At 38.3% G+C, this 23,579-nt stretch overlaps 1 protein-coding gene across 3 annotated transcripts in view; it reads left to right on the forward strand.

The window, feature by feature from the left end:
- Positions 1 to 23,579, forward strand: part of PALS1 (protein associated with LIN7 1, MAGUK p55 family member) — a 96,089-nt gene that overhangs the window by 7,132 nt on the left and 65,378 nt on the right. For all 3 annotated transcript variants that reach the window (XM_003314400.6, XM_510014.9, XM_009427985.5), the window contains exon 2: positions 22,883 to 22,965. The gene's annotated coding sequence lies outside the window, so the exon portion shown is untranslated. The remainder of the gene's footprint in view (positions 1 to 22,882; positions 22,966 to 23,579) is intronic.

Below are 23,579 nucleotides of genomic sequence, written 5' to 3' on the forward strand. Positions count from 1 at the left end.
AAAAAGGAAACCAAATATAAGATTTTGTGAACTAAAATACTTAATGAAGTCAGTAGAGTCAAGGTATTCATTAACAGTTACCTACCTACATTTTACATTTTAGTAGGACTTAAATTTTCTTGATTGATTCTAGAGTTTGTATATTAGAGGACTCTTATTTAAAATTACTAAATGAGAGCTGGGTATGGTGGTTCATACTGTAGTCCCAGCTACTCAGGAGGCTGAAATGAGAGAATTGCTTGAACCCAGGTGGCTGCAGTGCTCTCTGATCACACCTTTGAATAGCCACTGCACTACAGCCTGGGCAACACAGTGAGACCTGGTCTCTAAAAAAATTTTTTTGAAAATTAGTAATAAAGAAAATGTTATTTGTGTCACTGTAACCAAACATTCCCCATTCTGGGTAGTTTAGATAAGTTGTTTAAATGGACTTGGAGAAGCTAGGCATGGTGGTTTGCGCCTGTCATCCCAGCTACTCAGGAGGCTGAGGCAGGAGGATTGCATGAGCTCAGTTCAAGACTGGCCTAGGTGACAGAGCGAGACGAGTGAATGACTCGATAGTGAATTGTATTTTGAATGAAGATAAAATGATATGATTTGGAGGTTTTTACTTAGAATGAAAACCATGAAGTTAGAAAAAAAAAAAGTAGGCTGGGAGTGATGGCTCACGTCTGTAATCCCAGCACTTTGGGAAGCTGAGGTGGGTGGATCATGAGGTCAGGAGATCGAGACTTTCCTGGCTAACACGGTGAAACCCCATCTCTACTAAAAATACAAAAAATTAGCCAGGTGTGGTGGTGTGCGCCTGGAGTCCCAGCTACTCGTGAGGCTGAGGCAGGACAATGGTGTGAACCTGGGAGGCGGAGCTTGCGGCGAGCCGAGATCCCCCCACTGTGCTGCAGCCTGGGCGACAGAGCAAGACTCTGTCTCAGAAAAAAAAAAAAAAAGAAAGAAAAAAAAGAAAACTCCTTCTTCATACCAGAAAATCAAATGTAGACTCCTGGTTAATCACATAAATGTTCAGCTTAAAGTACACAGTAGAATGATTTCAGTGAAATTTTTTTTTTTTTTTCTTTAAGTGGTAAGGTCTCACTCTGTTGACTAGGCTGGACTTGAACTCCTGGGCAGAAGTGATCCTCCTGCCTCAGTCTCCTCACTAACTGGGACTATAGACACATGCCACTCACACCTGGCTCAGTTAATGTATTAAATCAAAAAGTGTGACGTGAAATAAAAAACAAAATGCTAGTAAGAAAAAGCCAGGTGCCATTTTGTTTTGAACCGAGTATGTTCCTTCATGAGAAATATGGGTGCATGACACATGCTCATTAAATATATTTTGAATTGTGAGATTTTTTTCCTTCATCAATTCAAGCTACAGAGATAGTTTATTTTTTATGTTAGTTAATTAACTATTTTATTTAGAGATGGGATCTTGCCCTGTCACCCAAGCTGGAGTACAGTGGTGTGATCATACCTCACTGTGGCCTCAAACTCCTAGGCTCAAGTAACTCTCCTACTTTAGCCTCCCAAGTCATTGGGATTACTGGTGTGAGTCACTGCACCTGGCCAGAAAACAGCTTAATTATGAAACAGTAACTTCATAATCAAGCTTTTTAATTTTGTTGTTTTTATAAATTTGGGCTAATTATGATATAACATTATAAAAATTAAAACATTTGGCTTTCTGTCTCATATAATTTTATAGTTTCTTCTTCAGTTAATAGTCTCAAACACCCTCAAAGACATTGAAATTTTGAGGCCTCCAGGGTTCTTGGCATTTTGCTTCTTTAAGGCAGGGGTCAACAACTTTCTGTAAGTATTTTAGCTTCGTGGGCCATATTGTCTCTGTTGCAAGTACTCAGTTCTGTTGTTAGAGTGGCAGAGGTAGCCAAACAAATGAGCATCACTTTTCCAATAAAACTTTACTTATAAAAATAAGGTGTGCCTGATTTGACCTCTGGACTTAAGTTTACATACCAACATTTTTATTTTATTTTCTTGAGATAGAGATGGGGTCTCACTGTGTTGCTCAGGCTGGTCTCAAACTCCATGACTCAAGTGATCCTCCCAAGTTGGCCTCCTAAAGTGCTGGGATTACAGGCATGAGCCACCACGCCTGGCCTACATACCAATTTTTTTTTTTTTTGAGACCAAGTCTCACTCTGTCCCCCAGGCTGGAGTGCAATGGCATGATCTCGGCTCACTGCAACCTCTGCCTCCCGGGTTCAAGTTATTTTCCCTCCTCAGCCTCCCGAGTAGCTGGGATTACAGGCACCCGCCATCATGCCCGGCTAATTTTTGTATTTTTGTGGAGATGGGGCTTCACCATATTGGCCAGGCTGGTCTTGAATTCCTGACCTCAGGTGATTTGCACGTCTCGGCCTCCCAAAGTGCTGGGATTACAGGCGTGGGCCACCACGCTTGGCCTCATACCAATGTTTTAAGGCAAAAAATCAGCAGGAGAAATGACAGTAATTGTAGTAATGTAGTAAAAGGAGCCTTGGGGTATTTATTTCATGCTGTAATTCTAGGCCAAGCCTCACTTTTCTCACCTATGACATGTAGCCACCTTGAAAGATGATTGAAAAATTCAAGATGAGATATGGAAAGCACCTAGCAAAATATCTGACACATAGCAGATACTTAATAAATATTCACTTATTCACTTTTTGTTTCAAGACTGCACAGTGCTTTATCACAAACCAACAGATGTGAAATAATTAAGGAGAGTCAGGTTTTTACAGTTTGTAGTATATCTAATAAGTTCAAATATTAGAAATTTTAATTATGTGTTTATAGTTATCTTTTGAGTTATGCTTTTTTGATATAAATCATAATTGGCTTCACAATTTGAGAAACTTCACACAAAAAGTTGAGGATTTTGTGTGAAAACATTATATTTTGAGAGTTTTACATTGTCACAGAAAAGGTTTGAGAATGTAACTTAAAATACATTATTTTGTTTTGATGTAAGAAGTAGGCAATCTGTATTTTGCTTGTGTGTTTTAGAAGTGCCTTTAAGACTGCATTCGTTTAACATGATTGCTTCCTATGAATCTAGTGAGCTAGGTGCTCTGCTAGGACTTGGTTGTACTTAGAGTATCCATATTTAGATACTCATTTTTGTGTTATGTTTGAAATGTAAGTAACGCTTCGGAAAGTCTTTTTTTCTGAGTTTCTATCAAGATAAAGCTGTTCTATTTTGTTTTTTATGAAGCTGGTTGAGATTCACTAGAGCCATTTTATGGCACACAAATGGGTCACTTCCTACAACTTGAAAACCATTGATGTAGATAGACGAAAGTAACCCTTCTCCAAGAGGCTGTGTTCATAATTTCATTTAAAATTCAGCCACCCACTCTTCCTTCCTCCAGGAACGTTCCATACCCTCCTATTGGCAGTAAGTTTTAGTTCTTAAAATGTTAGTAAAGTATGCATTAACAATTTATTCTTTTTTGTAACTCATCTGTAAATTATCGAGAGCTGTGACTACTGTTTGATGTTCATTTATGCTCAGAAGTACTAGACACTCAAATATTTACTGACCAAAAAAATCTGGAAGAAAATAAGTTATGTGTTAAACAGTGGTTCTTCTGTCTTAGTATTGGAAATCACATTGCCTCACATTGAAAACTGTATAAACTCCAGTTTTTGTGTACTGGACATGCAGATTTAACTGTCTAATATTAAACAAAAAATTCTAGTTAAACAGATTGTTTTGTGACTCTGATAGTCATCTGGGCCCTTCCTCTGAAACGCACACACTGTTCATACAATATGCAGGGATTCATGGAAATAAAGTCATGAACCCCGGATACAGGTCTCTGATCCAGGTGATTCATCGACTGTATAAATGACCTGCAAATGTTTTTCACAATAATGATTTGCATAAGGGTAATCAGTACATACTTAGAGTTAACGAAAATAAATTTCATAGTTTTTGTAGGCATCCTAAAGGAATCTTATCCTTCTGTGTTTTATACCTTATCCTTTTATACTTAAAATTTATAGCAAGATTGATAGTTCATTTGACCAAATCACAATACTTTCTGCTTTCCCCTCTTATCCAGAATTGTATCCCTCGCTGTGTCTCTTAATGTGTTATGCCGTATGCTGTATCCTTTGTATGTATTTCTTAAATATTAACAACTACATTTCAAGTTCTTTGTCAGCATTCTCCTTTTTACAAATGAGGAAATTGAGGCTCAGAGAGATTAAATATTTTTTCCATAGTCCTATTATAAGTGATAGAAAGGAGTTGAATTAATTTTATTTGATCCCAAAGCCCTTGGCTTTTCTGCTTTGTCTATAATATAGCCTGCCTTAAGACTTATTTTAACATTGTCTTTTTGGTAAGATTAGAAACTTTTTGATGAAAGCCATTTTCCACTTTACCTAGTGTTTAAAAATGTACATGAGGCTGGCGCAGTGGCTCATGCCTGAAATCCCAGTATTTTGGAGGCCGAGGCAGGAGGACCACTTGAGCCCAGGAATTTGAGACCAACCTGGGCAACATAGTGGGACCCTGTCTCTACAAAAAATACAAAAATTAGCTGGACTTGGTGGTGTGTGCCTGTGGTCCCAGCTACTCAGGAGGCTAAAGTGAGAGGATTTCTTGAGTGTGGGAGGTTGAGGCTGCAGTGAACCATGATGGCACCATTGCACTTCAGCCTGGTCAACAGCAACAGAACGAGAACCTGTCTCAAAAAAAAAGTAGTTGAATTAAAGTGAAGAACTTTGAGCCTGTAAATTGTAAATAAGCTCCTTAAGGGTAAGGTAGTGGGTTGTATCTTTTTGTCTTAGTATGTCAGCCCTTAATTTGGCTGTGATACAATAAGAAATATATATTTGGTCTTTGTCCCTGACAGCTGACCTAGAGCTTCTAAATCCCTTGGAATTTTCTTAAGCATAGAGAGTCTTTTGTTTGAATGAGGGTGATAAGAGCATCTTTTGTTTCAGTGAGTCAACTCTTGGCAGGCCCCTATAATAGCTTCAGGTTAGGGGCTGGTTGCCAGAAAGACCAAGGCATGGGGCCCCACCTTCAACCTCTGGGAAGGCAAAGAGGGGCTAGAGATAGCCAGTCACCAATGGCCAGTAATTTAATCATGCCCATCTAATGAAACTCCTAAATGACAGTGTTTGGAGAGATTCTGGGTTGGCGAATATTTCAAGGTGCTGGGAGGCTGGTTTGACTGGAGAAGGCATGGAAGCTCCACACCACCCGCCTAAACCTTGCTCTTTGCATCTCTTCCATTTGGCTATTCCTGAGTTGTATCCTTTATAATAAACCAGTAATAGTAAGTAAAGTGCCTTTCTGAGTTCTGGGGCCATTCAAGCAAATTATTTTTATTTATTTATTTTTTGTTTTTCTTAGAATCAAGGTCTTGCTCTGTCACCCAGGCTGGAGTGCAGTGGCATGATCATAGCTCACTGCAGCCTTCAACTCCTGGGCTCAAATAGGCGTGCACCACCATACCTAGCTAATTTTATTTTTATTTTTTGTAGAGATGAGGTCTTGCTGAGCTGCCCAGGCTGGTCTTAAACTCCTGGTCTCCAGCAATCCTCCAGCCTTGGCCTCCCAAAGTGCTGGTATTATGGGAGTGAGCCACCATGCTCAGCATTTAGCAAACTATCGAACCTGAGGAGGGGGTCATGGGAACCCCTGATGAATAGCTGGGTGGTGTGAAGTACAGGAGGCCCAAAACTTGTGGCTGGCATCTGAAGTCTGGGGCAGTCTTTTGGGACTGAGCCATTAGCTTGTGGGATCTGATTGTAACTCCAGGTAGATAGTGTCAGAATGAAATTGAATCGTAGGACACCCAGTCGGTGTCCAGAGAATTGGTGTGAGGAAAAGACCCACACATTTGATGTCATCAGTGTTGAGAATGAAAAAAAGCTCGGAATGGCGCATAGTAGATGCTTGGTTTCAATTTGTACTTTTATCATTTATTTGTTTAAACTTTAGCCTTGCTGTGAGCTAAATATTAGAGACTGTTCTGTTCTAGTCATCTCCCATAAACAGATAATTTGACATTTGAAACACAATTTCATTTATTCTAGGTTGGCCATAAATGTGTTTACTGGGAGGAAATCTAACACTTTCACATGTTCTTGATTAGCTTTTTCTACAAAGACATAACCATAAATGTATTAATTTGCTGATGACTTTTTCTTGTTTTTCCATAGGCACATACTGACAGGCTTTACAGTGCAGTTACAGTACTATCACTGACTTACAGTACTTTTACAGATTATAGAGTCAGATGTCTGCAGAAATACTCTCTTGACTTGTGTGTGACAATGAATAGGTTAACTTATCAAAGCCTGATTCCTTATCTGCAGAATGGGGATGCTTAATTCAGTAGGTTTTATTTTGAGGATTGAGATGGTACATCAAGAATGGTAGGCATGGTGTTAGTATATACATATTAAGCACTCTTTCAATGTTTAAGAAGAGATAGGAGTTGTGTGACTTGGTTGTTATAGTCTGAGTTAATGATGAATAATTATAATTGTATGTTGAGGTCAGCTTTCTAATCTCTGAAATAATAGTGAAAGTCAAATCAGAGAAAACAATTTGTTGTCCTAAACAGTTTACTTATATAGTGAGATTAAGTTCTGTTCAGCTTTATCAGTTTCTCTATTTGACTCAAGAATTACTCTGGGGTGTTTTTCAGTAGGTTGTTTTCACTACACATTTTTAAATAGACTTTAAAAATGACGTAGTTAGGCCAGGCGCAGCAGCTTATGCCTGTAATCCCAGCACTTTGGGAGACTGAGGCAAGAGGACTGCTTGAGCCCAGGAGTTCCAGACCCGCCTAGACAACATAGTGGGACCCTGTACCTACAAAAAATACAAAAAAATTAGCTGGGTTTGCATTCCTGTAGTCCCAGCTACTTGGGAGGCTGAGGTGGGAGGATTACCTAAGCCCAGAAAGTCAAGGCTGTGGTGAGCCATGATTGTGCTGCTGCTCTTCAGTCTGGGCAACAGTGAGACCCTGTCTCAAAAAGAAAAAAAAAAAGACATCATTTCCAGAGTTCAGTTTCATTATGGTGATTCAAAATCCTAGGCTTGGATAGAGCATTTGTTTACTGATATCAGTGTGTTTGTGTTAATATTTTGTTTTTGTTTTTTTTTTTCATTTTGAGTAATGGATGTCTTTCGTGTCTTTTTTGGGCCTTATATTCTTCCCCCTCCTTACAAGTTTTCTTAGGATGCTCTTCTTCTACAAGTAACTCCTGTGACATTTTCTACAGTTCTAGTGTGGCATTTACCAAATAGCACGGTATTGGTTTTTTATTTGTTTACTTATCTGATATCTATACTAGATTTTAAGTTTCTTTCTTTTTTTTTTTTTTTTTTAGATTTTAAGTTTCTTAAGGATAAGGACTCTGCCTCAGCAGCCTTTTTCTTGACAATGACTATCCAAGTTTTTGGTACCAAGTGGGTACTCGCCTTGTTGAATGAAAAGGTAGTTTTAGCTTAACTCTTTTTCCTATTAGATTTGCAGTATAGTTATCTTATAGATTGACCTTTTATTCTTATTTCTTGTTTATAAGAATATCCTCATATGCTTTCCTCCCCTGTAAGACTGTCTTGTCAAAATCAGAGCATTACTCATACCCTCAGTCAGCAGTACTACCATAATAAAAGTTAATTGTACTCTAAACCTGTTGACATTTGTATTCTCATTAGCCTTCCTTTCTTATCAGATTTTTCTTTTTTCCTTTTCTACTGATACAGTCTTACTTGTCCTGAAATACTCTCTACTGTCACTGCTTCAGTTTAATTTATAGATAGCACCAGATATGAGTCCTTATTAGTTCTGATAACTCTGAAATAGTTATTTGGTATTTCTTCAGTGACAAGCAAACTATCCCCCCACCTGCCTTTAATGGCCAGTGTTTTTGATTTGCATACCAATAAGCGATCTAGGTAGAGGTAATCATCTACTAATTTGCTAACCTTTGGAACATACTTTTTTCTCTAGTAAGCTGTAAATCACTTGAAGTTAGAAGTTGGAATCTCTGGCCGGGCGCAGTGGCTCACGCCTGTAATCCCAGCACTTTGGGAGGCCAAGGCGGGCAGATCATGAGGTCAAGAGATTGAGACCATCCTAGCCAACGTGGTGAAACCTCTTCTCTACTAAAAATACAAAAATTAGCTGGGTGTGGTGGTGCACGCCTGTAGTCCCAGCTACTCAGGAGGCTGAGGCAGGAGAATCGCTTGAACCTGGGAGGCGGAGGTTGCAGTGAACCGAGATTGTGCCACTGCACTCCAGCCTGGCAACAGAGCGAGACTCCATCTCTCAAAAAAAAAAAAAGTTCGAATCTCTTATAATGCTTTTTTAGAAGCCTGACACTTCACACACGTTTTTCAGGGAAGGTAATTGATTAAAGGGAATGAAGAAAATCTGCATGGAGTACATTGAGAGCAAAGCAATAGCCATGTGAGTTTGGTAATTAGGATTCTTTGAGTTTGTCATTGTGAGTTATTTACATGATGAAAGAATAAATGTAATCAGAATCATGAACCTGACATATTTGAAAGTGTTAGAGGTCCTTTTTGGAATTTTTCATATAATTAATGCTTTTATTCCTTTGGTAAACTGCTTTCTTACATTTTAAAATTAAAAATGTAATATATATGATTTATTTGTGTGGTTGAGGAATTCCTAAATACTAAAGAGCCATGACCCTAATGATTGCGTAAGTGATTTATTTAGAAATTCTTATTTTATTGTTGCACTGCTTATGAAATTGCTTAGGGCTTGAGAGATAACACTTCGATTACTTTTCTTAATTTAAAGGTTCCAGAACGCTTGAAAGAGTTTTGTTCCTGCTATTTTGTTTTGTTTTTGAGATGGAGTCTCGCTCTGTTGCCCAGGCTGTAGTACAGCAGTGCAATCTGGGCTCACTGCAACCTCTGCCCCCACCCACCGGGGTTCAAACAATTCTTCTGCCTCAGCCTCTCTAGTAGCTGGGATTGCAGGCACCTGCCACTATGCCCGGCTAATTTTGTATTTTTAGTAGAGACGGGGTTTCACCATGTTGGCCAGGCTGGTCTGGAACTCCTGACCTCAAGTGATCCACATGCTTTGGCCTCCCAAAGTGCTGGGATTACAGACAGTTGTGAGCCTCTGTGCTCAACCGACTGACTTTAATAAGTAATTGTAATTTAAAGTTTCAATATTTGTTTGTTTTCAGAAAAGTAATATCTTTGTGTTTTTTCCTCAAATTATAAAAGCAACACATACTTTTTTTGTGTGAATATTTTGGAAGATATCCAAATAGTATAGAAGTGGAAAGTAGGGAATATTTGGTCTATTATCCTCATTTTTCAGAGATATTAGTTGAAAACAATATTGTATATATTCTTCTGAATATTTTGTTAATAACTTTATAAACATCTTCTATGTATATTTGTAAAAATGGGATGGTAGATAAACACTGTTCTGAAGCTTGCCTTTTTCACTTGCGTTTGTTTCATGTCAGTTCATAAAGAGCTTCATGCTCTAGTAGTCACAATAAAAAGTAGAAAGATCAGACTAGTCTGGGTATTATATATTTAAAAAAAACAAGTGAAAAGAAACCATGAAATTAATTTTAACAGTGTATTTTATTTAATACAATAAAGGTATATCAAAATTACTACCATTTCAACTTGTAGTAAATATAAATAAATGAGATACTTTATATCTTTTTTTCTTTTTTCTTTTTTTTTTTTTTTTTGTTTTTTGAGATAGAGTCTCGCTCTGTTGCCCAGGCTGGAGTGCAGTGGTGTGATCTTGGCTCATTGCAACCTTAGCCTCCCAGATTCAAGTGATTCTCGTGCCTCAGCCTCCCAAGTAGCTGGGATTACAGGCATGTGCCACCACACCTGACTAATTTTTGTATTTTAGTAGAGACAGGGCAGAAAGAAAAAAATCTAATAGAGTAAGTAGGAGGATGAAGTGTTCCAGAAACTATTGACACACACACACACACTTGAAACTGATAGGTTACCTGATTTGTTTGAATGTATACATTTAAAAATATATTGATTCTTTTACCAAAGAATGTGGGTATTGTGAACCCAAAATATCTGACAGGTCTCATTTTGCCAAGGCTAAGGACACGGCTGTGACACAGCCTCAGGAGGTCCTGACGACAGGTGCCCAAGGTGATTGGGGTACAGCTTTTTTTAAATACGTTTTAGGGAGACATGAGACATCAATATGTACATTGGTTTGATCCGGTAAGGCGGAACAACTTGAGGCGGGGGCTTTCAGTTGATAAGAGTTAGCGGGGATCATAAGTAGGTAAGAGACAAATGGTTGCATTCTTTCGAGTCCTTGATCAGTCTTTCACTGAATACACGGTTTAGTCTGGCCCAGTGAATCTGCATTTTTACATAAACCATAGGGCAGAGGAAGCAATCAGATATGCATTTGTCTCAGGTGAACCTCAGAGGGGTGACTGAGTTCTGTCTATCCTTTATCCACAAAGAATTTCCTTGTGGGCAAATGGTGAGGGAGGTATGTAGCTTTTTATCCTTGTAGCTATCTTATTTAGGAAAAAACCAGGAGACAGGTTTGTCTGACATAGTTCCCAGCTTGACTTTTCCTTGGCTTAGTGGTTTTGGGGTCCTGATACTTACTTTGCTTTCACAGGATGTATTAGTGATTTAAATAAAAAGTGAAACACAACTTGTGGAGAGAGGGAATGTACTATGAGAGACAGCTAAATATTCATCTTCATAATAAATGCTCAACAGATAACTAAAAAAAAAAAGAAACGGCATGTATGTATACATAGAACATACACACGTATTTTATATATGTATATATGTATGTATATATAACATACAGCCTATTTCTATACATGTCACTAGAAATATGAAGGTAAGTTTAAGAAGAAACTGAAAGAGTTAAAAGTGTTCTCTAGGCAGAACTCAGGTAGAGGAGGTGAGACATAGAATTGTTCTTCATAGTAGGTTTAATGGAACTGTTTGCTTTTTTAAAAAAATTATACACACATAATTTTGTGTTACACAACTATACGTACAACACATAGGCAACACAAAAGTTGTATATTAGGGGCCCCTTATATGGAGTGTGTAAAAACATTGCTGTCACCAAGGTAGTGAATATTTGCATCATTTAACTACTTCATTCTGATTGTCATTGAATAATTTGGGAAAAATCTCTCTCCTCTTGAGTTATTAAATGTTTGGCAATAGGTAGGTGTGGTTTTTCTCTTCTTGTCTTATCTAGTATTTAAATATTCAAATTTAATGCAGCACGTATTGAGTTTCTAATATGAGCATACATAGATAGCAGTGTGCAGGGTTCTCAGAGCCACTACCAGTAGATGGGAAGTCTATAGAATATTTGCAGTCTAGTTGAGAAGATAAGGTACTCATCCATAAAAATTTGATAATAGGCCAGGGACCGTGGCTCACTCCTGTAATTCTAGCACTTTGGGATCCCAAGGCAGGTGGATCGCATGAGCTCAGGAGTTCGAGACTAGTCTGGGCAACGTGGCGAAACCCCGTCTCTACCACAAATACAAAAACTTAGCCGGCTGTAGTGGTGGGTGTCTGTAGTCCCAGCTACTTGGGGGATTGAGGCAGGAGGATTGCAACTGTTGTCCAGGCTGGAGGGTCGTGGTGTGATCACAGCTTACTGCAGCCTTGACCTCCCCAGGCTCAGGTGATCCTCTTGCCTCAGCTTCCCAAGTAGCTGGGACTATAGGCACACGCCACCACAACTGCCTATATTTTGTACTTTATGTAGAAATGAGGTTTCACTATCTTGCCCAGGCCGGTCTTGAACTCCTGGACTCAAGTGATCCACCTGCCTCGGCCTCCCAAAGTGCTGGGATTACAGGCATGAGCCACCATGCCCAGCCTTCAGACTGCCTTGATACTGTTAACTCCTTAATAACAAAGTAATAGTTCTTAATAAGTTATTTTGTTATGCATTATTTGCTTTAATCATTCTTTTCTTTTTTTAAGGAAATATGTTCGGATGATTTTAACCTTCTTTTGAGATGGAGTCTCACTCTGTTTCCCAGGCTAGAGTGCAGTGGTGTGATCTCTGCTCACTGCAGCCTCCCACCTCCCGGGTTCAAGTGATTTTCCTGCCTCACCCTCCCGAGTAGCTGGGACTACAGGCGCGTGCCACCATGCCTGGCTAATTTTTGTATTTTTAGTAGAGACAGGCTTTCACTATGTTGGTCAGGCTGGTCTCGAACTCGTGGCCTCAAGTGATCCGCCTGCCTCGGCTTCCCAAAGTGCTGGGATTACAGATGTGAGCCACTGCACCAGGCCGATTTTAACTTTTAACGTTGTCATAAATGGTACCCTGAATGTTCTATGTATGTATATATAACATATACACATGCCCGATTTCTATACATGTATACCCTGTTTCTGTTTGCTATATTTTAATTTTTACTTTAGCCCAAAGTGAATGAAAGTAAAAAATAATGGAATACTTTTAAGTGAGTAAGGCCAGGCTGGGGGCGGTGGCTCACACCTGTAATCCCAGCACTTTGGGAGGCCAAGGCAGGTGGATCACTTGAGGTTAGGACTTTGAGACCAGCCTGGCCAACACGGTGAAACCCCGTCTCTACTAAAAATATAAAAAATCAGCCGGGTGTAGTGTTGGGCGCCTGTAATCCCAGTTACTCAGGAGGCTGAGGCAGGAGAATTGTGTAAACTCAGGAGGCAGAGGTTGCAGTGAGCCAAGATTGAGCCACTGCACTTCAGCTTGGGCAACAGAGCAAGACTGTCTCTAAATAAATAAACGAATGCTTGCATGCATGCTGGCTTATGCCTGTAATCCCAGCGCCCTGAGAGGCTGAGGCAGGAGGATCCCTTTGCCCAGGAATTTAAGACCAGCCTGGGCAACATAGGAAGACTCCATCTATACAAAAAATAAAATAAAATTAGCCAGGCATGGTGCCATGCGCCTGTAGGCCCAGCTACTTGGGAGGCTGAAGCAGGAGGATTGCTTGAGCCCAGGAGTTTGAGGCTGCAGTGAGCTATGATTGTGCTCCATCTAAGAAAAAAAGAAAAAAAGAATATATGTATTTTGTAAATGTATTTGTCTTAAGTTTCTTCTACTTTAACTTTCTGTTTATTATTTCTTCATTCTACCAGAATTTATAGTTTTTCCAGTCTTGGAAACATTGTCCCCAGGAGAGAGATTTAAACAGAAACTATTACTCTTCCTCATTTATTTAAAGGAAAATATTAGTTTAATAGAAGAATGACCAGAACTTACGCATCTCTCTGATAAGTGATACTCTGTTCTTCGAATAAATTTTAGGTTTAAGCGCCAGCTCTCCATCTTCCAGCAATCCATATTGATTTAACTGTATTCGTAAAATTATGAATGAGGACATTCCTCTACGGCCATACCACCCTGACTGTGCCTGATCTTGTCTGATCTTGGAAGCTAAGCAGGGTCAGGCCTGGTTAGTACTTGGGTGGGGGGACATTCGTGGTAAGAAGGCACAACCCTCCTCTCTCTCATTAAGTAGTTCTTTGGTCAAAAAGATTAAAAAGATTTTCATTCAAAAAATATTTGTATATAGCACAATATATTTTATATGTTATGAACTCATCAAATATGAGTTAACAAACTTTGCCTCGGGGGCTTGCAATTAATAAACATTCTGATTTCAAGGTAGACAATAAATGCTACAGCAAAGGCGTAGATTAAGTACTCTAGAAGGGTAGTTTGTAGAGGAGAGAGAGGGCAGGCAAAATTAAGATTTCATAGGATACTTGACGGAAGAGGAAAATCTTAACAGATAAAAAGTTGAAGAGAGGATTTTTTCTTGGTATAAGAAACAATATGTCAAAAGTTTAATGACAAAATATAAGCAGTATGTCAAAGTTTAATGACTAAATATAAGCAGTACACAAAATAAGTGTTGTAAGAGTTGACTGTTAAATTAATAAACTTCCTTTGGGAATGTGGACACTTCCCAAAGGAGGTGGGAAATCGCAGGGCTCATATGGGAAACAGCAAGTAGTTTGATTCAGAAGACAGGGGAGGGAGAAAGAAAGTGGAAAAAGTATTCTAGGACTAAGTCAAGTGGAGCCATATGAATGTCAGGCTAAGGTGTTCTGCAGAATAGTTGTGAAAATGCCCTGGAGTCAAGCAGACTCCAGGCCCTAGCTGTGCCATTTAGCTTTTGACATTGGACAAGTATTTATTTTGTTAAGATACAAAATTGAACAAGGAGACTGCTGTGAGGATTAAATGAGATAATGTATGTCAGGTGCTTAACATAGTGAATGAATGGTACATAGTAAATTCTCAGGAAACAATAGCTTAAAGAAAAGACAATAAAAACTTGAAAAGGGACACTGTTGTGGTGGTAGGAGTGCTTCAGGAAAGTTAATCTGGCAATACTGTGTAAAATGATTGGCAATTAGAAAAGACAGGTTGGAGAGAAACTCATAGAAAAGTTAAGATGCTCATAGAAAAACCCATGCAAGAGATAATGTATATTATGATTTAAGGTAGTGGCATGAGAAGGGAGAAGCTAAGAGTGTATGTGAGATACGGAGGTAGAATTGATGGGAGTTGGTATAGTTATAAGTATGTTTAGGGATATTACAGTTATGATTTTGAAAATACTTCAATTTTACCCCAGGAGGATAGCTAATTTGTATAACAGGAGTCTTATATTTTTAGGATATTCATTTTTAAGCTATAAATATTATTAAAAACAGTTTGTCAAGTTATGACATGTGGCTCACTTTGCCAGCACCTACTGAAATTAGAGCAATGCAGAATAGAGAATAAAATTTTTTATATTGTTGTAGGAAACTGGAATGTTGGTAGCCTAGTATCACTTTACATATGTAGTAGGAAAATTCACACACATATCTACCATTTCTCTACTTGATTGCCTTCGCTGCTTGGTAAACTGAGTTTTTTTTAGGTACTTTGAGCAATAGATATCTTGTTACCACAATCAGGTACTAAAATAAACTTGTAGTCTGTTAGCATATGTAACAGTGAAATTAATGATTGTGTTAAAATTTATTTTATGAAGCAGTCAATTGAAGGGAAAAGATAAATTTTCTCTGATCATATTTTAAAGGCAAAAAAAGGATGGGATTTTGAAGGAAGCATGTAGTCAGCATGGTATCTTACAGACATGTAACTAACACAGCACTGTGGATTCACATTAGGATTTACCCATCTGAATTTTAGTTAATGTTCTATTGCTTCTAGCTATGTGACTTAACTTTCAGTGCCTACATATGTGGAAAACAGATATCTGACCTGTCTACCTTTCAGGGCAATTGTAGAGATCAAATGAGATAATATACTTGGAATCAGCTGTAAAAATAAAAACATTTTACAAATGTAAGATATAAGTATGTAAATTATTTATAAATTTGCCCTTCTAGCCTATCCCTTTTGTGTCCTGTCTAGCAGTTAACCTGCTAAAACTCCCAGTATAAATGCAATAATTAAAAAATAGAATTTATCTTCTCTTTTCCAATTCTTATCCCTATCCCCGCCTCGAATCCAGAGACCTTATTCTATGCATTTTCCTATTTTAAGGTTCCATAATTCTCCCAGACTCAGTTGACATACTCAGTATTTTAAAACTCTGTTTGGCTCCTGGTCTCCAAATCCTGTGAAATCATTCTTTATAATAACCATTGTTTGAAGTGATCACTTTTCATTCCTTCTGCTACTTCCCTTTATCCTGCCATGTGTAAAGGAATAAAACATTGTCTTTATTGGCCACTCCACTTACACTTTCCCCTAGTCAACTCTGGTTACAGTATAGAGTAGATTTAGCTTTCAGAAAATCTGTTTTGTTGTTCTTTTCTAACTCAGAAACCTTTAGTCTCCCATTATTTGCAGGAGAAAATTCAAACAATTTAGCGTAGCATTCAGAGTCAACTCTGTCTTTATCTTCTATCTCTTACGGTGGCTCTGTTTCTTAACTAGACTGGTCTTATTCTCCAACTAGGCCATATATATTCTTCATTATTAGCCATATACAGCAGAGCCATATTGCAGGTAATTTTAAACCACATGTTTAAAAACCCATTTCTAGCCAGTTTGAAAATGTTATAAATTATCTTTTATCCTAGTGCCTTTAAAAAAAACTTTGCTAGCCTTTTAGATACATTTAATCTTTTATTGCTAAGGAGTTGAAGGTGATAATAGAGCAGTTCAAGTAACCAACCATTTGATATCCTTGATACTCTTTAGCTTCTAACCAGTTTCTGCCATGAGTGTGTGGTCTTGAATATTTCCAAAGGCCTTCAATTTTGTGTTTATTAGGAGCAAATAGGGAATTTTCTGTTGATGACAAATGAAACACTTTTTACTTCAGGAAATGTTATGTGTAATATATAGGGACCCTAATTTGTCTAATTGAAAAGAAAAGAATCATGATGCTCTCTTGTCCTCCTCCCACCCCTTTATATTGCAGGGTAAACAGGGATATTCAGATTTGTAAAGGAAAATGGTGAAGTATGCAGTCCCCTTGTGCCCTGGGAGTACTTAAGGTCAGAGCTCAACTTTAGGGATAAAAAAGCAAGAAGAGACTATTAGATATTTGAATATGCAAATGTGCTTCATAGAATTTCATTGTTTAAAAGAGACTCTATGAACAAGTGAAGGAAAATCTTAGGAAGGTACCCTTCGAAACACTGAACTAAGAATTAATCTTTAAAGATTTTCCCTCTCTTCTCTTAGTATAGGATAAGACTAAAGAAAAATAATGGCAACAGTTAAATGCTTCTGTTCTGATGTCATACAGACTTGGTGTGTGTTTTGGCTCTAGCACTTAGATTTCTGACCTCGAAAAACAACTTAACCTCTCCCTACTTGTTTTTCTCATTTGTAAACTGATGATAACTTTGAGGAGTTGGAAGGATTAAGTGAGAAGATATATAGGAAACTGTTGGCACTGTGCCTAGCAAGTAGTGTTGCTGCTTTTACTTCTACTGTGACCTCCTCCATCACTGCTTACTCAACCATTTAAATAATTGTTCTGCTCTTGTCCTCTGTAAAATAGGGATAGTAATTCTTTCTATTTTTTTAGAGATGGGGTCTCACTGTATTGCCCAGGCTGGTGTATGCTATTCACAGGCATGATGATAGCCCCACTATAGCCGTGAACTCCTGGGCTTAAGTGATCCTCCCACCTCAGGCTCCCATGCAAGCACCTGGGACTACAGGTGCATGCCATGGCACCCGGCAATAATTTCTTTAAATGAACATATAAGGTTGGTGTAAGGATTAGATGATGTCATGGACATGCAACCATATGTACAAGAGTACCCGTTAAAATTGTAGAATGTTTATTTTAAAGTGTTTGTTAGGCCAAATACTGTTTTTTAAAACCTGTCTCCTCATTTGTCATTGGGGATGACAGTGGTATTTAAATTTGTAGAATTGTTTAAAGATTAAGTATATTTAACATACGTAGCACAGTGTTGAGTACATAGTGAGAATCAGTAAATATTAATAGTATTAGCTGTGATCACTAAGTAGGTTTTGGCTATTCGATGTAATCTCATTCGTCTGTTTTTGCCTTTGTTGCCTGTGCTTTTGGGGTCAAATTAAAAAAAAATCATTGGCCAGACCCATGTTGTGTTATTTTTTCATGTGTTTTCTTGTAGCAGTTTTGCACTTTCTGATCTCATGTTTAAGTTTTTGAATCCATTTTGAGTTGATTTTTGTACCGTAAATGGTATGAGTAAAGGTCCATTTTCATTGTTCTGCATGTAGATATCCAGTGTGGAAATAAATTTTTAAATAAAATTTGTAAATGAATATTTTAGGATCTAGATGGTTAGTAAATTGTAAATGCAACAGTGTTTTTTTCGAGCTCTTTTGTCCATATTACCTTGTTTTAATTTTTATCCCAAAGCCATTGTATGGCCTAGAATCATGGGGTGAGAATAGGAACTTGTAAACTAAATCTTTCAGTTACAGATGTGTTATATATATGCTTTTTGCCAGAAATGCAAAAGCTGTTAAGTCTCAAGTTTACATCTGAGAAAGATGTATCTTCTAAGCTAATGATACTGCCTTATTGATATCCAACAGAATTGTCAGGAATCATATTATTTTTTTTCCATCCATGAGGGCAGATGATTTATGTGGGTTTAAGTTATAATACATGTTACTCTTTATTCTCCTTTGAAATCTTACTGGGTTTTTACTTTGAAGATTTTTTAAATTGGGATTTTGCTTCCATTCCTTACAAATTTTGTCTGGTATAGTATATTCTAAATACAGTTTGTTTTTAAGCTATGAAAATAGCAGTTGTTTCTTTGGAATGTAATTATCTGGATGACAAATGAAGGTACTTCGATCAGAAGCCTAAACCGTGAACTATATGGAATTTTAGAAATGCCTTTTATTATAGGACTTGTTAGGGTGTTCTACTAAACAGTAAACCCAGAGCTTGGGCAGGGTGACTCATGCCTGTAATCTCAGAGATTCGGGAGGCTGAGGTGGGAGGACTCTTGAGGCAAGGAGTTGAAGACCAGACTGGGCAACATACTGAGACTCTGTCTCTAAGAAAATAAACAAAAAGTAGCTGGATGGTGGCGTGTGCCCGTAGTCCCAGCTACACAGGAGGCTGAGGTGGGAGGGTTGCATGAGCCAGGAGTTTGAGGCTACAGTGAGCTATGATTATGCCATTGCACTCCAGCCTGGGCAACAGAGCGAGACCCTATCTCTATTTAAAAGAAAAATAAAAAAGCCAGCGCAGTGGCTCACGCCTGTAATCCCAGCACTTTGGGAGGCAAAGGTAGGTGGATCACCTGAGGTCAGAAGTTCAAGACCAGCCTAGCCAACATGGTAAAACCCTGTCTCTACTAAAAATACAAAAATTAACCAGGTGCAGTGACACGCCCCTGTAATCCCAGCTGCTCTGGAGGCTGAGGCATGAGAATCACTTGAACCCGGGAGGTGGCGGTTGTGGTGAGCCAAAATCGCGCCACTGCACTCCAGCCTGGGTGACAGAGTGAGACTCCATCTCAAAAAAAAAAAAAAAAGGAAAAAAGAAAACAAAGTAAACCCAGGACATTTGCACTTGGTCTTGTAATTTAAAGGACTGTATCTGTCCATTAAAAAACTTTAAAAAAAAATCTGTAAAAATATTATTTATTTTTTGTAGAGACAAGGTCTCACTATGTTGCCAAGGCTGTCTCAAACTCCTGGTCTCAGTGATACTCCTGTCTCTGCTTCCCAAAGTGTTGGGATTACAAGTGTAAGCCACCATCCCTGGTGTAAAAACTTCTTTTATATTGTGCCCATTGAGTTAAACAAGTTCAGTTTACTTTGAATATATGTTTAAAATTAAAGAAATATATATTTATTTAAAAGTCTTTTTAGTTCTGTAATGTAAGAACTCGTTTTTCAGTTAGATCTTGGGGACTTTAGTTTTGTTTAGGTTGTGCCTTTTTTACTGAATAATAATTTCAGAGCTAATCCACTGCATGAGTAATTCAAATATTTCAATTTTTTTTGAGGAGTCTCACTCTGTTGCCCAGTCTGAAGTGCAGTGGCGTGATCTCAGCTCACTGCAGCCTCTGCCTCCTGGGTTCAAGGAATTCTCATGCCTCAGCCTGCCGAGTAGCTGGGATTACAGGTGTCTGCCACCACGCCTGGCTACTTTTTGTATTTTTAGTAGAGACAGGGTTTCACCATGTTGGCCAGGCTGGTCTCAAACTGCTGACCTCAAGTGATCCACATGCCTCGACCTCCCAAAGTGTTGGGATTACAGGCGTGAGCCACCTCGCCCAGCTGAAATATTTCAGTTTTTACTTGTATTTATTTAGTTTTGGACATAGCTAAGTTTCTTCTGTAAAGATAGGTCATTCATTGTTGGAAACTTAAATTCATACAAGAAGTTACACAGTTATCAAGTAAATAGAGTCTTTTATGTGATGTCAGTATACGACTTGTTTTTGGAATATACAGTTATCTTTTAAAAAAACTTCGTTTCTTGGCTGGGCACAGTGGCTCATGCCTATAATCCCAGCACTTTGGGAGGCCGAGGTGGACAGATCACTTGAGCCTAGGAGTTCGACACCAGCCTGGGCAACACAGTGAAACCCTATCTCTATTAAAAATACAAAATTAGACAGGCGTGGTGGCCCATTCCTGTACCCACCTACTCAGGAGGCTGAAGCGGGAAGATCACTTGAGCCTGGGGAGGCAGAGGTTGCAGTGAGCCAAGATTGTGCCACTGCACTCCAGCCTGTCTCACAGAGCAAGACCCTGTCTCAAACAAACAAATAAATAAATAAATATAAATTTGGTTTCTTTGAGATATAATTTACATGCAACAAGATGTCATTTTAAGTGTATAATTTGAGGTTTTCTTTTCTTTTAAAATCAGCTGAATAGGTATAACTTCAATTAAAATTCATTATTTATTTATTTATTTTTTAATGAGATGGAATTTCACTCTTGTCGCCCAGGCTGGAGTGCAATGGTGCAATCTTGGCTCACTGCAACCTCTGCCTCCCAGGTTCAAGTGATTCTCCTGCCTCCCCCTCCCAAGTAGCTGGGATTACAGGCATGCACCACCACACCTGGCTAATTTTTAGTAGAGATGGGGGTTCACCATGTTGGCCAGGCTGGTCTTGAACTGCTGATCTCGGGTGATTCACCCGCCTTGGCCTCCCAAAGTGCTGGGATTATAGGCATGAGCCACTGCACCCAGCAAAATTCAGTAATTTTAAGTGTTCAATTTAATGAATTTTCAAAACGGGTTTATTGAGGTATAATTTATATTTTACAAGATTTAGGTTTTATAGGAACAGTTTAAGTTTTAGTAAATTTATATAGTCATGCAGACTGTCACTGAAATCTAATATTAGGACACTTTTATCACATGAAAACATTTCCTCCTTGCCTTTTTCAGTCAGAATCTGTTTCCATCTCCAGGAAACCACCAAACTGCTTTTTGTAATAGCACTAGTTTTGCATTTTCTAGAAATTTTGCACAAATGGAATCATACTCTTGTGTCTGGCATTGTGTTTTTGAGACTGTCTGTGTTGTTGGATATGTCAGTAGTTTGTCCTTTCTTATTGCATTTTTTGTTTATCCATTTTATTCCATTTTATCCATTGTATTCCATTTTTTATTTATTCATTCCCAGCTGAAGGATAGTGTGTGGTTTTAGACTATTATTAATATTGCTCCTATGCATACTCATTACAAATTTTCTTTGTGATTTTTACAGATAAAAACATGTTTATTTCTTTCTCTTGTGTGGAATGTCTCAGTCATATGGAAACTGTATGTTTAACTTTTTAAGAAACTGCCAGACTCTACAATTTTACATTCTCATCAGCATTATATAGAGGTTCCCCTTCCTTCACATTCTCTCCAGTGCTTAATATTGTCACTTTTTAATTTTAGCCATTTTCTTGTTTGTAGTGTTATTTCATTGTGTATTTTTTAAACAGCATTGTTGAGATAGAACTCTCATACGATAGAATTCATCTGTTACCCGAAGGGGGTCCCGATCCAGATCCCAGAGAGGGTTCTTGGATCTTGCATGAGAAAGAATTTGGGGCAAGTCCATAGAGTAAAGTGAAAGCAAGTTTATGACAGTAAAGGAATGAAAGAATGGCTACTCCATAGGCAGAACACCGACATGTTACTTCTTGATTATATACTAAGCAAGGGATGGATTCATGAATTTTCCGGGGGAAAGGGATGGGCAATTCGCAGAACTGAGGGTTCCTCCCCTTTTTAGACCATATAGGGTGACTTCCTGACGTTGCCATGGCATTTGTAAACTGTCATGGCACTGGCAGGAGCGTCTTTTAGCATGCTAACGCATTATAATTAGCATATAGTGAGCAGTGAGCACAACCAGAGGTCGGGATTTGCCTGGCTTCTTTACCCCAACCTGTTTTGTCAGCAGGGCCTTTGTGACCTGACTTTGTGCTGACCTCCTATCTCATCCTGTGACTTAGAATGCCTAACCTCCTGGGAATGCAGCCCAGTAGGTCTCAGCCTTATTTTACCCAGCCCCTATTCAAGATGGAGTTGTTCTGGTTCAAACCCCTCTGACACATCCCTTTCAAGTGTGCAAATTCAGTGGATTTTAGTATATTTAGAGTTGTGCAACCATCACCACAATTAATTTGCATCATTCCGCAAGAGAAACCTGCATGCCTTGGCCATAATTCTCCCACCCATTCACCCCCAGTTTTAGGCAACCACTGATCTACTTTTTGTCTCTCTATATTTGCCTCTTCTGGATATTTCATAAATAGAATCATACAGTATGTGGTCGTGGTCCTTTGCTGCTGGCTTCTTTAAATCCTGTTTGTAGGGTTAATCTATGTTGTAGCATGTATCACTACTTCATTTTTATTTTCCAATAATGTTTCATATAGGATTATACAACTTTTAATAAATTCATCAGTTGAACATTTGGATTTTTTTTACTTTTTTTTGCTATTACGAATACTGCTGCTATGAATATTTTTGTACAAGTTTTTGTGTGTGTGTGTGTAGATGTATGATTTTATTTCTCTTGATTTATACCTAGGAGTAGAATCGCTGATATGGTAACCCTATGTTTAGCCTTTTGAGGAATTGCCAGACTGTTTCCAATGTGTTATTGGAAAGTTTCCATTTGACATTCCTAACAGCACTAATATACAACAACATAAATTTTTAAATTGCTGTCCATTAGATACAGGGGTCATGGTGCATTTTTATGATTTCTTACTGAGAAATCCTAGCTATCTGCAGACAGAATTGGTTATCATATTGAATTAGTCTTTCTCTTCCTCCTTTACCCCCCAAAACACTGCAGACATTTACATTTGATCAATTGTCTCATTTTTCTTTTTTATAGAATAAGAAAGCCTTGAGTTTTGTGAAAAACCGGAGAAGAGAAACTAAAAGGACAGTAGAAAAGGTTTTTCCAGTTTGCATAATGTAAGTTCTTTTCACTTTTCTTGGCTTGAATTCTGCCTTAGCTGACAAAGCTGTTTCTATGGAAACAAATAGTTTAACCTCTTAGAATGTCAGAGGAATGCTGATCACTTAAAATGAGACTTCCCAGCTGCTGGTCAAAGGGCATTACTTGCTGGAGAAAGAGGGGAAGGATGAATTTAAAAAATTCTAGAGTTCTGGACACTAGTGTAGACTGAACATGTTTATGCGTATGAAGTATATCTCTTCTATTTTACTCTGCCTAAAAATTAAGATACTGGTAATATAGGAAATTGGATTTCTGCTGACCTGTCTTGATTCTCAGCTCTTAAACAAATGGTTCTATTCGTTGGTACCCTTTTCAGTGGGCCTGTACCCTTTAGGCTATTTCAGTCCCTCCAGTCTCACATTTGCACTTGTTGTGAAGCTTATTTAGCTTCCCATTGCCCCCTTCTCCCGCAACTAAAACCCTTTCTCCCTTACTAGTTTGAGGTTAGCATTGAAACAGCTTCGGCATGCCAGCCTGAAAATTTTTCTTGCTTTGTGGACTATGTAAAGATTTTTGTATTTGTGTTCGTTTTCTGGCAGGGATGGGAGCAGGGATTCTGATGAGGATT

Source organism: Pan troglodytes, chromosome 15 (assembly GCF_028858775.2).
Source record: "Pan troglodytes isolate AG18354 chromosome 15, NHGRI_mPanTro3-v2.0_pri, whole genome shotgun sequence".
Classification (NCBI taxonomy): Eukaryota; Metazoa; Chordata; class Mammalia; order Primates; family Hominidae; genus Pan; species Pan troglodytes.